This window comes from Marmota monax, unplaced genomic scaffold (assembly GCF_021218885.2).
Source record: "Marmota monax isolate L192 unplaced genomic scaffold, Marmota_monax_Labrador192_F-V1.1 WCK01_AAM20220418_F8-fsc00426, whole genome shotgun sequence".
NCBI classification, from domain to species: Eukaryota; Metazoa; Chordata; class Mammalia; order Rodentia; family Sciuridae; genus Marmota; species Marmota monax.
The window spans coordinates 39849-57370 of NW_026695037.1; the positions used below are offsets into that span (position 1 = coordinate 39849).

General features: G+C 42.2%; 1 pseudogene; it reads left to right on the plus strand.

Annotated features, from left to right (window-relative positions):
* The first annotated feature begins 1777 nt into the window (after positions 1 to 1777).
* On the plus strand, positions 1778 to 3872 carry LOC124081472 (class I histocompatibility antigen, Gogo-OKO alpha chain-like; annotated as a pseudogene).
* The last annotated feature ends 13650 nt before the right edge of the window (positions 3873 to 17522 follow it).

Genomic DNA, 17522 nt, shown 5'->3' on the forward strand with positions numbered 1-17522 from the left:
TATAGATTTATAGTGTATATGATTAGCTTTTAATTTCTAAGAATTTATTTGGGTTTTGTATATAATTGTACATGAATCCATTACTTGTTCAAAAATATTATATATTTCACATGTTATAGCATTTATTGAGAATAATGGTAGTGGATCAAGTAAAGAACTTGGGACCAGTTGGAATCTCTCCACAGTTTACTCAGAACAGCAGTTCTCAAAGTGTGATCTGAGGAGTCCTTGGAGCTATTCAGATTTTTGCACAGGAGTCATATGATCAAAAAGTATTTTTATAATGTCACTAAAACATTACTTACACTGAAGTAAAACTTGGCAAAATGGAAGTCAAGGTACAAAACTACAATAGTAGTCATTGTATTTCCGAGCATGTTTTATCTGCACAAGAGAAAATTCAAGTTTACTTAAACAATAAAAATTATTAACTTTATTAAATCTCCATTTGAACTCACATTATAAAAAACATATTTGATAGAATGGAAAGTACAAATAAAATACTTCTGCTACATTGCAAAGTAGGGTGTTTGTCTCAACAAAAGCCATTTGGTGAGTTGTACTAGCCCCATTTTGATGGAATACCATTTCTGCTACATAAAATGAATGACAGAAAAACTATTCTTTAGACTTCAATATTTGGTCAACATTCTAAAAAATGACCCGAACCTGTCTCTTCTAGATTGTCCACTAACAGTAATATTTTCAAGAATAAAATGTGCACTCTTAGAAGAAAATCAGAATCTGGGAAAAATCTGAATCCACCACTATGAACTTGATAGACTCCCCAATGCTTACAACACTTTCTGGTGAAATCTGTGGTATTATCAACATGTGACCTCTTGATTAATTGCTCTATAATGTATGTACACTGGAAGGTCTATATAACTTTATAGAACAATGCATGCTTTTAAAAAATATCATGCATTAACACAAGATCAATTCAATGTGCAAGACTCACCCACAGCACTTTATGCAGCAAAATATGAATTATTCAACATAAGGTTTCAAGGTCCATATGTCAAAGAACTTTTAAGAAGCTAACACGTGTGTCAATTTAGTGTGGTACCAAAGAGGAAGACCCATTGTTATCTAAAACGTCATTTTAAAAGATTCTTCTCACATATTAGTGTGAGGCTGCATTTTTTGTTTCGAACAAAATTATTAGTTAAATGCAGAATATACGAACATGTGGCCATTTTCTAAAAAAAAAAATTAAAAGTACTTTAAAACTGTAAAAAATAAAAGATCCACTCTTCTAATTAAAACTTTGTTTTGAATAAGAGTATTTCTCTTTCAACGATTATTTCTGCTGACATCTTCTGAGTGAATAAAATATCGTCTTTAAAATGGAATTAATTTCTAATTGAAAAACACACTCCACATAAACATGTTTACCTTTGGAGCATAAAACGATCCTAAAACCAAACCCTTCCAAACTCACTGATGCAGGCATCAGTGGACTTTGTGATAAAGGCACTCTGTGAAGGAGAAGTGGTCAGGGCAATGTCCCAGGTCCCTGGGCGTGGCTCTCAGGGTCTAGAGCTGTGTCTGGGGTGTGGATGCAGAGCACTGGGGATTCCCCTTCTCCCTGGCACTTCTCTTCTACCTCTCCCAACCTGGACCAGGTCCTTTTGCCTGGACACTCCTGAAGCATCCCACTGTCTCACTCCCATTGTGTGTCTAGCTCCCAGAGAAGCCAATCAGCATAACCAGGGTTCAGGTTTCAAAGTCCCCACCCACCTGCCAGGATAAAGAATCTCCACAGCAGTGGAGGATGAGGGTAATGGCACCCCGAACCCTGCTCCCACTGCTATTGGGGACCCTGTCCCTGGCGGAGACCTGGGCAGGTGAGTGCGGGGTTAGGAGGGAACCAGACTCCAAGGGAGGAGCCAGGGTACAGTCCCCTAAGCACACAGGACCCTGGGAATTAGCGTCCTCTCTAATTTGGTCCAGTTCCTCCCCAGCGTGCAGATGCTCATCCTGATCCCTCCACTCTGGCCCCTAAGTCCTGCTCTCACACATGCCTTCGCCCCCTTAGTGTCTCTAGAGTCCCCTCCTCCTGGTGTCCTCAACATGGGACCTGGCATCTGGCTGCGGGAGGAAGGTCACGGGGTCTCAGCCTCTCCCTCCCCCCAGGCTCCCACTCCATGAGGTATTTTCACACTGTCATGTATTTTTCCCGCCACTGGAAGCCCCGCTTCATCTCCGTGGGTTTCGTGGAGGACACACAGTTCCTGAGCTTCCACAGCTAAGCTGAGAATCCCAGGGAGGAGCAGGGTGGATGGAGCAGGAGGGGTTGGAGTATTGGGACACTAACACGGATTTGCAAGAGCGCTGCAAAGAATTATGGGGTGGAGTTTAACACCACGCTGGGCTACTACAACCAGAGCAAGGGCGGTGAGTGACCTCGGGCCCCTGGCAAAGGTCACACCCCTCAAGCCCCTCCTGCATGGTCTCCAGTCTTTAGGGATTTCCCGGTCTGCAGTTCACCCCCAAGGCTGAGGAACTCGCTTACACTGTCCACCCAGAAAGCGATCACAGCGACTGCGACCAGGTTTCGGTTTCAGTTTAAGGGAAAACCCCCACTGGGTGGGCAGAGTGGGGACACTGCTGACCACGGGGACCTAGACAGGCTCTAATACCCTCCAGAGGATGTCTGGATGTGACTTAGGGCCTGATAGACACTTCCTTCAAGGGTTCACCCAGTAAGCCCACCATGGGGGGGATTACCTTGCCCTGAACAAGGACCTGAGCTCATGGACTGCTGCAGACTCTGCAGCTCAGATCACCCAGCACAAGTGGGAGGAGGAAGGTGTGGAGCAGGAATTTAGGGCCTACCTGGAAGGGGAGTGCGCAGAGTCCCTCACCAGACATGTGGAGAAAGGGAAGGAGACACTGCAGCACTTAGGTATGAGGGGCTGCAGGACTTCTGTCTGAGCTCCTAGGATCTCTCTGCCCACTTCCCACAAGGAGGGTAAGAGAAAGATACCCATGCTAGAACACCACCAGCTCCATTCCAGAAGGAAGTGAGTCAGCCTGGAGTCCCAGGTGCTATACTGGAGAGGAACTGAAGGCTGCTCTGTGGACAAATAAGAGAGCCAGTCTCTTTCCCTGGCTGGTGGGAAAGACAGTACATAACTCACCATGTTCTCTGGAAGCAGCCTTGGCATCACGAAGGGACTTTCTATCAGGTGTTTGTCTCAGTTCCAGCCTAGGGTCTTTGGGGTCTGACTGAAGCTTATCAGCCTCCATCCAAACCAGAAACTGAAGTCCCTGTCAGGCACCTGGACCCTTGTAAGAGGGTTGTCTCAACCTGATTCTAGAACTTTCCAAGGTATAGAAGATTATGCCAGAAGCCGGAGTCCAGGCTTATGTTTTGGTTTTATGCTCCCTCCTCCACTCCAATCCTGTGGTGCATTCTCCTGATGGACATGTGAGCACTGCTTCAGTAGCCCAGGAGCAGTAATGCAAGAATGTCTGAATTTCCCTTTTCTTCCTCTCAGACCCTCCAAAGACAAGTGTGACTCACCACACTAGACCTGAAAGAGACTTCACTCTGAGGTGTTGGGCCCTGGGCTTCTATCCCAAGGAGATCATCCTGAACTGGCAATGAGATGGGGAGGACCAGACCCAGGAAATGGAGCTTGTGGAGACCAGACCTGCAGGGGATGGAAACTTCCAGAAATGGGCAGCTGTGGTGGTGCCTTCTGGAGAGGAGCAGAGATAACACTTGCCATGTGTATCATGAGGGGCTGCCTGAGCCCCCCACCCTGAGATGGGGTAAGGAGGGGATGAGAGTACAGAGTCTCTTTTCAGAAAAGCAGTAGGCATTCTGGAGACCCTCAGCAGTGTGGGGACAGAGCTGCAGATTAGGGTCCCTTACCTGACTTCTCCTCCTTCCAGAGCCACCCCGTCAGCCCATCACCCAGGTAGGAAAAATGCAGGGTCTGGATTTTTGTCCCACTGGTGGTTTCAAGTACCCGGTGGAAGTGTGCCCTGCCTTGTTTAGTGGGAAATAATATCTTCACAAACATGTTTACCCAAACTGGACCCTGTTTACTCTTTGTAAAGCACATAGAAACTAAAGGACAATTTTATCCTTCTAATGCTTGTGGTGAAGAGGACCTGATTCCCATCATTTAGTGGCCAGAGGGGAATTTCTCTGCTGAGGAAAGATCTCCAAGAGAGCAATTCACTCCATCCCTATCCATCTCCTTTCTTCTTGTCTCCTGATCCTTCCCTGCATTTGTCGTCACAGTTCTGAAATCTTCCACAGAGTCCAGGACTAGGGGGTTTCTTCAAGACCTGTCTCAAACCTGTTCGCTCACAAGATGCTTTTTTCCCACAGGTGGAAAAGGAGGGACCTATGCTCCAGCTGCTTTTAAGTATGAAGAACAGTGATCCCTGAGACACCTGGTGCCGCAGTCTGGCTGGGCACAAAATAACTGAGCCACCACACACCTTGTAGATTCAAACAGCAACTCTTTATTCTCGAACTGTCACGTCACTCTACACGCACGCTCTGGGAAAATCCACACCCTCCACTGGGCTCTGCATACCAAATACTCTCAGAACCCCGTGAGAACTCCACAGGGAACTCAAGGAGTGGGTGCCTGAGGCAGCAGGATACGCCCTATTCCCAGCAGGATCCACCTTAAACCTGGAACCGCCCTATTCCCAGCAGGATCCACTCTAAACCCGGATCCGCCCTAATCCCTGAGCAAGGTCACCTTTCAAATCAAAACTCTGAAACATTCATGCAATGTCACTGCAAATGACCTGGGTACAAGGCAAGCCCATTTCCACAATGGAGAGTCCTCCCTCTAAGCAACATTGGAAACAAGGAAATTGCCATGCGTCATTCCTACTTGGCTATGGCTCTCAGCAACCTGGGGTAGTGTAGAGGGGAACAATGACCCATTCCATGATTCCTCCATTAGCCACCTCTCCTATGGACTCTGACCAGGTTCTGTTTTTGTTTTGCTCAGGTAATGTCAGAGTCCAGGGCTCTGATGTGTCCCTCACTGCTTAAAAAGGTGAGACTCTGAAGAGGGAGAGGGGTATGGGGAGACTCCAGGGTTACAAGGACTCTCTGGATTTAGAAATTTTGAGAGTTTAATGGGTTGTTCAGAGTGTCTCCATTACAATGACTGATCTGGATTAGTTCATAATACCTTCTTTTACAGTGTGAGACAGTTGACTTCTATGGGATGAGCAATACAGGTTTTGTTCTGTTTTCTTCCAGCTTCAAGAGTGCTGACTTCTCTTTGTGCAGCTGGCATCTAACTGTGTCTGACATCTCTGTTCCTATCAGCGTAATGTGAGGAAATGAAGAGAGGAGCACATTCCAGATCACAGAGACCCCTCCCCACAATGTCCTGTTTTCTTCCTCAATCAACTTCCTCCACAGCAGATGTGAGACTGGGACCTTCTCCATTCCTGATTTAGCTTCATGTTGTCCTGAGCTTTGCCTTCTTCCTTCCCTACTGAAAAACAGAATCTGCATATTGAATTGTATTTCAAATTTGTGACATGAGATATGGTCAATGAGTTAATTAAATAAATGGAAGATTCCTAAAGTTTCAAAGACAAAATAAAACCTGAGCCAGGGCTGGTGGCGCATGCCTGTAATCCCAGCAGTTCAGGAGGCTGAGGCAGGAGGATCACAAGTTCAAAGCCAGTCTCAGGAATTTAGTAAGGCCCTAAGCAACTCATCAAGACCTATACATAAAATACAAAAAAACAAAACAAAACAAAACAAAAACTGGGGATATGGCTCAGTGGTTAAGTACCACTGGGTTCAATTCCCAGTACCTAAATAAATAAATAAAATAAAACCTGAAGTCTTCAAGAATACATGTTTTTGCTGTGTTGACTCTGGCAGATGGAGACAGGGGAAGGGTGAAAGGAGCTGAGGGTGGACAAGGTGGCACCAAGTCTCAGATCAGTTCATCCTGGGCTTTGATGTGGTCAGTTCTCAGCTCAACATCTCCCTGCTTCTTAGTCTTTGTCCATTTAGTTGAACCTCATCCAACTAGTACCTGTGATGACAGGTACACAAGCATCACCAGGGCTTGTCCTGTCTCCAGGGCCATGGGTGGGCAGGCATCATATGAGTGGGTTAGCATAGGCTGAGACCCAAGCTTGACATTTTACTCCCTTATTTGTGTTTCTCGGTCGCTATAGAGAATTATCCCTGTTTTTGTTAGTAATTTCTTCTCTGGATATCTCTTGTCTTTCACAGCAGCAGGAGATCTTTTTCCTGTCATTGTACCCCAAAACTCAGGGTGGTTCCTGGATTGTACTTTCTATAATTTCCATAACACTTTTAAAGGAATCAGATTATGGAAATAGCAGAGAGGAAGAATTTCATGATTTCTCATCTTAGATAAATTCCTCTTGGTGTTCCATTTTCTCAGTACTTTCACTACCCTGAGCTCTACTAATCCTGGCACTTACTTCTTTTGGATTCCTGGATTGATCAAACAGAGATCAATAGGTGTTTAATTGAAAAATATGACCCAAGGATTGTCTTTCCTGAGGATCAGTATGTACTTAGCTGCTGTGGCATGCAGGAGAACTGGTGTGGAGGGAGGGAGGGCAGCACTGGTGAGAAATGGCTCTGACCTCAGTGTGAGAAGTCTTGTGCAGCATTTGGTTTGAGACTACATTGATAATGACAGTACTCATTTGTTGAGTACTGAAGAGATGACAGAATTCATCAGGGAACTGAAACAATCCCAAAGTGCCAACGTTGTGGAGCCCGTGTTCTATAATAAAGAGGAAGAAGATACACTCTAAACACGGTGTCAATGCTCATGTTAGGTGGTAAGTGTTGCATGGAAGGTGTCAGAGTGGGTGTTTGGGGACAGGAAAATGGCTGTTTTACTAAGGTGCTCAGCATGGAACTTGTTACAAAGTTGCCTTTGAGGATAGGTTTGAAGGACATGAAGGAATTCATTTGGAGGAGTACCTTTCTACGTAGGAGGAAGCTCCAGTGCAAACACACAGGACCCTGTGTGTGTGCTCCGGGAAAAGCAAGGGTTTTGGGATGTCCTGAGCAGAGTCACTGAGAGGAGCTCAGAAGCATGGCCAATCACACAAGATCTGCGGGTTGATGGAAGGAATCTTACTTTGAGTGAGGCAGTTTTGAGCAAAAACAGACAAGGTGAAACAAATGATTTCTCTGACTGCTGAGCTGAGAACAAAGGATTAGCAAGGGAGCAGGTAACTAGTAGTCCTATGCTAGAGGTGTGGGTCATATCACCTGGAGTATGGGCAGGGAAAGTAGTGGAAGTGGTTGGCTGCTATGCACATTTTGAAGATGGACTTTACAGCATTTGCTAATGAACTTAATGTGGGGTATGAGAAAGAACAAGTAAGGAGAGCACTGAAAACTTGAGACACTGTATTCAGAAAGATAAGAGTTGCATCAATAGAGAAGAGAAGACTGAAAGGCCCATGCAAGGAGAGGACTTTGCAAGCACTTAGTGGATATGTTAAGATGAGATGTTCAAACTGCTGTACCAACAACTGAGGATCCAAGTGTTTTCAGCAATTCAATGAACCTGATGTATATATACATCTTTTGCTTGATGGATGTCAGTCTGGGACAAGGTGTGGTAGAGGTGTCCTTGCTCACTCTCACTTTCTGTATGTCTGTATGTGTCTTGTTCGTGGGTTGGTATCAAACATTTCACAGTCCAGTGCTGGTGCACATAGTACACTTTTTAGGAACATTGTTCTAGACAGCAGAGTTTTCCAGCATCTGCCCTGGTGTCAGTTCAACAGCAGGAAGGAATCAGTAGTTCATGGTGATTTTGTTTTCAGTAACATGGTTTTAAGGCTGTCCTTCTACTAAAATGAACTAAAAAGAAGACATAAAATGGAAGAAGCATCTAAATGTAGAGAAGTATAAGAAAGATAGCAATCCTTCAGCCAAAAATATAAATTTGGACAGGAATTCATGGAGAAAAGTTGCTCTTATTCTTGAGGCATTTGCCAAATCTGGAAAAATTTTAGGTTTTTCTTAAGACTCACAAGTCATCTCCTATGTTAGTTCACTGTGAGTATAAACAAATACCTGAAATAATTCACTAATAAAGAGAAAAGATTTATTATGGTTCACAGTTTTGGAAAATGAAGTCCATGACTGGCCCTGCCACTTTACACCTATAGTGAGGCAGCACATCATGTTGGGAGAAGTGGACAGAGCAAAACCACTGACCTCCTCACCAGGCAGCAAAGGGAAAAGAAGGTGGAGGGTGTCCAACAGCGTCCTTCAAGGGCACAGCCCTCAATGTCCTAATGACCCCCCACTAGGCCCCACCTCTCAAGGATTTCACCATCTCCCTTTAGCACCACCCAGGGACCAGGCCTCTGACATGGAGTCATTGGGAACACTCAACAGTCAATCAGAACAAGCAAGTAATAATCCTCAGACTCAGTTTGACGAGGGAGTATAATAGGAGACATTCTGGCTTTCTGTTAAATCTAGGAAACAAAACATTTATATTCTCTGAGTAAGAAATGAAAATATTTTTCTTTTCCCTACCCAAGAATTCTTAGAAAATTTACATTAATTCAGAAAAAAAGAAGAAACACATCCATTTTTGAGAATTTGTAATCAGTACTCTGCACTCCTACAGGTTTGTTGCCCTGATTACCATTTTGGGCCAAAAATTTTGAACCTGATTTTGCTTTATAAATGTCCTGGGTTGGCACTGACTCGATTTTAAAGGAGGGAATAAATATTTCTATAGGAGTCCACATGTGTCAAAAAATTTACACAATTCATTACAAAAAGAAATGAGAAGCTAGGAGCACAAATGTGTAAGTACACATGGAAAATGACAACGGGATTAAAAATTATTTAAAAAAAGACAATAAAAGGAGACTCATAAATGTCCATAAGTGAATTAAGAAACACAAAATAACATGCCATAACAAGGATTATGTATAAAGAAAATTATGACAACCTTCAAACTGCCTGTAGAAGTAGAAAACGAATTGTGACCCAGCTGTTTTTTAAAGACACCATGTTTAGTTATTAGAAAGTAAAATCATAATGGTTGTTTTAAAAATTCACCTCATTGACCTTTGCTTTGAACTAAAAATGGAGTTAGAAACACTAGGAATTCATAAAAAGATAAATATTCAGACATTGGACAAGTCTAACAGATTGTAACCTCTGATAGCAAAAGAATGATAGAGGGTAGGCCTATAGTTGTCCATCTTCCTTCAGAGAGTTCCCAAGACACAGTGCAGGCAGGAGGAGCCCTTCACAGCCCAGAAGACCCAGGGAGTTGAGGGGACAGACATATGTATTTGGAGAGGCCACAACAGCAGAATATGCAAGATGACAAGAGAAGTTAACTGAACATAACAGAACTGGAGGTCTAGAGGGCACATCTTGTGTCCTCAGTTCATCAGTGCACACATGTAGGAACACCATCCAAGGACAGGGAAAAGAAGTCCAAAAGCACCAGAGGGAACAATGGTAGGTAGAAATATACAGGGCCAGAAAAAGTGTCTTTTCCCATCTCCATGCTGGAAAGCCTCATTTTTTGCTAGACATGGGACAGAGTATTCAAAGGGCATGTGACCCTATCAGTCAATAAAGTGAGGAAGGAAGAAAACACAACACCATAAACAATGATGGATCTGGAAACCAATAAACCTGGGGCCCCATAATTGTAATAAAAGAAAACTTCCTCCGCTTTCTCCTTCTCCTTCTCCTTTTCTCTCTCTCTCCATTAACACACACACACACACAGGCCAGATTGTTACCAGGATGCACAACATTGTGCCCAGGAAGGAAAAGTTTAGGCCATAGGCTTCTTGTTCCAGAAATATTCAGAGTCAAGTTGATGTTGGGCAACTGTAATACTGCCTGGGAGGAAGGAAGCCAGGCCATAATGCTCTCTGCTCCAGAATATTTTGAAAACAAAATGATAAGAAAATGGGTTTTATTCAAAGCTAACTTCGAAGAAAGATGAAAGAAACTTAATTGTTTAAAAAGTTTCATCTCCAAACTCCCTTAAATTTGTAGAATTTGTACAGAAAAAGTAGGGAAGTGACAGACGCAGAAAATGTACCTATGCAGATTTAGGGATCCTGCATTTAGACAGTCCTGAGAGGGCACCTCTGCTCCCATCTTCTGTGGAGACTCCCAGGGTAAGTGATCTGGCCTTTAGCTTCCTTCTCTCAGCAGAAGAAATGTATTCCTGATTCAATGAGGGAGTGGCCCACAATCTTAGTCTGATTCTAAATTGTAAGGTGTTTTAGTAATCTTTGAGTCACTGTGACCAAAATAAGTGACAAGGACTACATCAAGAAGGAAAAGTTTATTTGTGTTTTTGGGTTTCAGAAATCTCAGTCCATAGATGGCCAACTCCATTGCTCTGGGCCCGAGTGAGACAGAACATCAGGGCAGAAGGGTGTGGAGGAGAAAAGCAGCTCAGGACATGGCAATCAGGAAGAGGAGAGAGAGCTCCACTTTCAGGAGACAAAATATACACCCCAAAGGCACATACTCCAGTGACCTCCTCCTCTGCCCACACCCTACTTAAGTACTATTACCACCCAATTAATCCCTCTCAGTGAATCAACCCACTTCCTAGGTTACAACTCGCTTAATAGTATCATTTCATTTTAGAATGTTCTTGCATTGTCTCACACAAGACATTTTAGGGGACATGTCATATCTAAACATAACAGTAGAAAAATAGGTTTTATACAAAGGCAGCTTTGATGGGATATCACACTACTGAACCCATCAGGGTGGTTCCAAGTGAATTTGTGGAAAAATAAAGATACAGACATAGAAAGTACCTTTTGGGGAGGTCAGTAACTGGTCCTCCACTCCCACAAGGGGGAAAATGGCAGGCAAGAAAAAGAGAAAGAACAGGCCTCAAACATGTATTTTGTTGAGGGAGGTTGTTCCATGGAATATTCTATCCCCAAAACAGCAAGGGGGCAGAATTACAAAGGAACAGATGAGTGTAATTCAACCCTAGTGGGTATGCCTACACCTGAAGCCACACATTGCTATCTCAGCTGGGACAATGCCCAAGTCACTATGAAATGTAGTAATGGGTCAGAGGCCCCTGTTCAGGACTTAAAAGTGTATGTTCTTTCAGGGCAGCTTCCCACATGGAAGATGGAAGACATTTAATTGTTTCAAAAGTTCCATGTCAGAAAAGCTCTGGGTCAAGGAAAACTTTTAAAAGCAGGGACAAGTGCATAAAGATGAAAGAAATTTTACAGGTAGGAGTCACTGTGGCCCAAAGAAATTTAACAGATTTTGCCTATTTCGAGTCCCTGGAGCCTTCTCCTCATACCAAAAAGAGTCAGAACTTGGGCTGGGGATGTGGCTCAAGTGGTAGCGCGCTCGCCTGGCATGCATGTGGCTCAGGTTCAATCCTCAGCACCACATACAAACAAAGATATTGTGTCAGCCGAGAACTAAAAAATAAATATTAAAATTCTCTCTCTCCCTCCCTCTCTCTCTCTCTCTCACTCTGTCTTAAAAAAAAAAAAAGAGTCAGAACTTCCTGGGACCAGCATCTGTGCCTCATCATTGTATATTAGGATTGTCAGGGTGCAGATAGCTCTTCTCTTTAGTTCACAGGGTGAGATTTCATGACCTCAGTTTATTCAAGGAGACTCATCTATACCTGGACCTGATTCAAATGATGAGATTCTGAAATTGACACTGATCATGTGATGAAATGAGTCTTTTGGAAGTCTTGAATGGAAAGAATTTTATTGTACCTGTGGAAGGAATATGAATAATTTGTGGTCTACTGTGATAGTTTTCAAAGATCACAAATTCCTTGTACTCAAGAATAGAAACCAAGTTCCTTTACCCATAAAATGGTTGGACTTCTTAAATTCACCTCTAGTGATGAGACAAAGCAGAATTGATGTTGTGCAGCTACATACAAAAAGAAACTGGGGTATCCTGCTTGCTCTACTCTCTCTTGTATCATTCATTCCAGGCTAAGTCATCTTCAACTGGACAGTCACCTAAAGGGAGTTCTCTATGGCCAGGAACCTAGGGCTCTGGCCAAGATTTTAAGGAATGAGCTGTGAATGAGGTCCTTCCCTGCCAATCAGCCTTCAAGTTCTGGCCTTGAACATTGCCTAGAGGAAAGGGCAGGATAATAAAACCTGGTAATTTTAGTGGCTCCATCTTGGATTGATCGTCAAAAACCAGTATATAATAAATACAGAGGAAACAACTATTTTAAAAAGACATTAAGAAATCAAATACAAAAATATGCAAAAAGAAACCTATATTTATCCACCCTGGTTTTATCACATCATAGGAAGTCAAGTTTGGTATTTTTAGTACAAAATCCAAATCCATATCACCACATAAAGCAAATCAAGGTGAAAAGCCATTGATTCATTATAAGAGATGCAAGAAAAGCATTTGTTTTCATTTACATCATTTCATGGTAAAATTTCTAGGACTCTAGTGATTGAAAGGAATATTCTCAATAGATTAGGGAGAATAATACAATTCTATCACCAGCAACTGTCTCAGTCATGAAAGGCTCACATTTTCTTTCTGGAACCCGCAACAAAGTAAAAATGTTGGATCTTCCCATGTTTGTATAAATTTATTCTGGATGACATGCCAGCACAATAGCCCAAAGACACAAAGGAGCCCCTGGTGTGCAGAAATGTTCAAATTTGCCAGGCAAATGCTGGAGGTTTCTTGATAAAGACTCAATCTTATTTCTTCCTGAGAAAAGTTCCTGGCTCTTGAGTCTACACCAAGATCTATTTTGTACTCTTGGTGATCAACTGCTTTTTGCCCGAATAAAATGTAACCTGTGTTTTAAGTTACACAATTTCTTCACTGTCTCTTGCTAGTAGAAGTAGAGAACTCCATGAGTCTTTTTTTATTTTGTAATTTCTCAGTCCCTTACATTGGAAACTTGTGCTGGGAGGGGTGGTGCATGCCTGTAATCCCAGGGTCACTGGGTGCTTAGGCAGGAATATCACATGTTCAAAGCCAGCAGACCCATTCTCAAAATAAAAAGGACCAGGGATGTGGCCCACTTGATAAGTGCCCCTGTGTTCAGTTCTTGGTACCGAAAGAAAAGAAAATAAAGAAAAATATTTGCAATGTTTCTTTTAATCAAGTTCTCCTAAAAACCTTCTTTGAAGAACTTTACAGTTCACCCATTACCCAGTTCCAATTCTACTCCATCCATTTATAGTTTGTTTTTATTTTTTTAAATGGAACCTGATTTTGGTTGCTAATATCTGTTGTAGTTATTTATTGCTTGGAGTAAATTGTGACAAAATATTTTTCAACCCAATAGACAATATAATTTTTAAATATTTTCATTAATTAAAAAGTTAATATTCAGAAATATTCTCATTTGCAATAACATGAAAGAATGAGGAGGATATTGTGCTAAATCAAATAAGGCAGGTATAGAAAGACTACATGATCTCACTGTATGTGGAATCTGATGTAGAAACAAGGTACTGGTCAGAGAGTACTACATTTAAGGTATGCTAGATGAAGAAGTACTGGAGATGTAATGTATTAATATTCAATATGGTGACTATAGCTAGTAATACTGCATTGTATACTTGAAATATGCTAATATACTTGAAATATGCTATTAGATATTTTCTATCTATATAAAAATATAGATATTTTTCTATCCATACATACAGACACATGAAAAGAAAGATGGAAAGATAATGGAACTATGTGGGGTGATAGATATGTCAACTATTTTGATTTTGGTGACCATTTCACAATGCATGCACATAGCAAATCATTGAATTTTACATGGTACACATACATGCAAATATTTTGGTAGCTGAAAACAACAATTAATTGGGAAAGAGCAGGACTGTAGGAGCAAGTAAGCTAGCTAGTTTTGACTACAATTTTCTCATTGGGTTGCAAGCAAGACTCTGGCTCAAGTGGCAGCAATGTGCAGCTTGGCCAGGGTGAGGATCTGTGCTCAAGCTCATGCCCTTGCAGTTATCCAGAGTCCTCAGTGGCCCAATGTATTGGTCTCTCCACAGTGAGAATCTGCTAAACTAAAGACACAGTACCTGGCAAGCCAGAGCAGTGCTCTCTCCTGCATGGGGACCTCGCAGAGTGAAGGTGAGAGAGGGTTTCTACTCCACCTGAACTGGGGAAGTTGAGGACCAAATTTGTTCTTGGCAATTTTGTTCTCTGAGGGCCTGGAAAAGGTAAGAAATCTTTTGGTCAAAGTGTGACCAGAAGCATCAACTTCCTCTAGGATATGGTATAAATGAATGAAAGCATGAATGAATGAATACAGAATGGCCCACTGTCCCATGACAGAATCTGTATATGCACTTGAACAACTGTCCAGATAATTTGCTTCCATACTAAAGTTTCAGAAGCACTGCTCTAGGACCATATTTCTCTAAGTTTGATCCCAAAATACCTGGAGCTCTCCTTATAAAGAAAATTCTCCATCTCTGTCACAGAGAGTCCCTGGGGTGTAGGCAGGAATCTGCATTTTCAGCAAGTGTCCTTAGTTCTTGTGCACACTCAGGTTTGAGAACCCTGCTGCAGATGGTGGGAAATCTGGGCAGGCGAGGGCTGCAGGATGGAAATGGAATGTTGATGTTGAGGAACTGGAACACCATGCCCCAGGTCTTGCTGGGAGTCAGTGGGGCAGATCCAGTGGATGGTGACAATGACAGACCCCTGGCCCTGGCTGGAATCACAAGAATGCCATGACAGGAGATTGCCACCTCTGTCCCCTCACTGAATGCCAGTGAGTGATGGCAACCACAAGTTTTGATAACTACAAACCCATTGTTGAGCAGGTTCTCATAAGAAATCATAGGAAAGTTATGAACATCTCAGGTACACAGGGTCAGCTAGGGCCTGATTTCATACAGTTTAAATAATGAAACTGTTTGCCATTGGAAAGAATCCTGAAAAAAAATAGTAGCCCCTTTTTCTGCATTAGCAAATGTTAACTACTATGTCCTAAAAATCAAGGTACCAACAGGGAATTTTCATCCAGGCTCAGTGTTGTGAGAGCCCAAAATTTCTCCCTGGTGACTTTCACAGTTTAGATCTAATCTTGGCTAGGAAATCCTCTTTTTCTTCTCAGTACTCCTGAGTGACATCCAAGGTGTATCATCCCCAGTGCAAGAATAGACCTGTCTGGGACAGACCTGTTGCTTCTTGTGTCCTTTATGTTTGGCTTCATTTGAATCCTTCATTTTCTGTGAGCAAATGCACCAGAAGGAGATGAGTCCCAGCCCTTTTCCTGGCATCTTCAGTTTGTCCTTCCCATGGTATAATGGAAATTGTGTTAGAGGAGGAGCCAGGAGCCCACAGTTTACAGTCACACACAAGTTTAGTCACTTACTAACCTTCCTGACATCTGCCTTCTTCCTTCCCTGCTCTCTTCAGCACTACTGGAATTGACCCCTGGGCCACACTTAAACTAAACTAGTGCTCTGCCACCGAGCGTCATCCTCAGCCCATCTCTAAAATTGTTTTATTTTACACATGATCTTGTTAAGTTGCCAAGGCTGGACTTGAACCTGTGATCCTCCTTCCTCAGCCTCCTTAGAAGTGAGATGGCAGGTAAGTGCCATTGCACCAGGCTTTGGCTTTTGATACTTAATTTACTCTCACTATTAGATGTAGGATGAAGCTTATAGTTGTTACCACCTTCAAGTCTTAACATTTTCTGACATTCATAGCTTTCTGTGGCTTCATCTTCCTGATTGTGTGTTACTTTCTCAGGACTGAATAGAGAAAATAGCTGTCAGGACAAGTCAGGCACATGCTCTCTATTGGTTACCCCAGTGACAAATGCTGCTGATGTCTTCTGCAGAGCAGGCCTCAGAGGGCCAGAGCAGCACCTTCCACATTCCTGATACTGGTAGGCCCTCCTTCTTGGTTCTTAGCCATCTCCTAATATCCCAGTGTTACTGTTCCTCAGTTGTCCTTGCTGTGGTGCTTATTTTCTCATTCTGTTTTTCTTTTTTATCTTGTTGGCACGTATTCCTTGTTTGTTTGTTTGTTTGTTTTGGAATGGAAAGGGCATTTTTTATATTATTTTTATTTATATATGTCAGCAGAATGCATTACAATTCTTATTAAATATATAGAGCACAATTTTTCATACCTCTGGTTGTATACACAGTATACTCACACCAATTCATGTCTTCATACATGTACTTTGCAAAATAATAATGACCATCACATTCCACCATCATTAATAACCCCATGCCACCTCCCTTCCCCTCCAACTCCTCTGCCCTATCTATAGTTCTACTATTCCTCCCATGCTCCCGCTCCCTATCCCACTATGAATCAGCCTTCTTATATCAAAGAAAGCATTTGGCATTTGGTTTTTTGGGATTGGCTAACTTTGCTTGGCATTATCTTCTCTAACTCCATTCACTTACCTGCAAATTGGCACACATTCTTAATTGGAACCTCAATGATACTTTTGTTCATGGACAGTGATCTTTTTTTTTTTCCTGGAGGGAGATGAAGGCTGGTATCTCTTACTCTGCCAACTTACTGCTGTCATTCATATTTCATCCTTAAATGATGGTGAACATAGAATGGTTTTCTTATTTTCATTTGAAGATTGTTCATTACAATTATATCCAAGAGCAAAGAGTCTTATATCCTGAAACAGGTGAACTACTTAGTTTTTTTTTTCTGAATTTATTTTATTTTATTTTTTTTTATTGTTGGTTGTTCAAAACATTACATAGTTCTTGATATATCATATTTCACACTTTGATTCAAGTGGGTTATGAACTCCCATTTTTACCCCATATACAGATTGCAGAATCACATCAGTTACACATCCATTGATTTACATATTGCCATACTAGTGTCTGTTGTATTATGCTGCCTTTCCTATCCTCTATTATCCCCCCTCCCCTCCCCTCCCCTCCCCTCTTCTCTCTCTACCCCCTCTACTGTCATTCATTTGTCCCCCTTATATTATTTTTCCCTTTCCCCTCACTTCCTCTTGTATGTACTTTTGTATAACCCTGAGGGTCTCCTTCCATTTCCATGCAATTTCCCTTCTCTCTCCCTTTCCCTCCCACCTCTCATCCCTGTTTAATGTTAATCTTCTTCTCATGCTCTTCGACCCTACTCTGTTCTTAGTTACTCTCCTTATATCAAAGAAGACATTTGGCATTTGTTTTTTAGGGATTGGCTAGCTTCACTTAGCATAATCTGCTCTAATGCCATCCATTTCCCTGCTAATTCTATGATTTTGTCATTTTTTAATGCAGAGTAATACTCCATTGTGTATAAATGCCACATTTTTTTATCCATTCGTCTATTGAAGGGCATCTAGGTTGGTTCCATAGTCTTGCTATTGTGAATTGTGCTGCTATGAACATCGATGTAGCAGTGTCCCTGTAGCATGCTCTTTTTAGGTCTTTAGGGAATAGACCGAGAAGGGCAATACCTGGGTCAAATGGTGGTTCCATTCCCAGCTTTCCAAGAA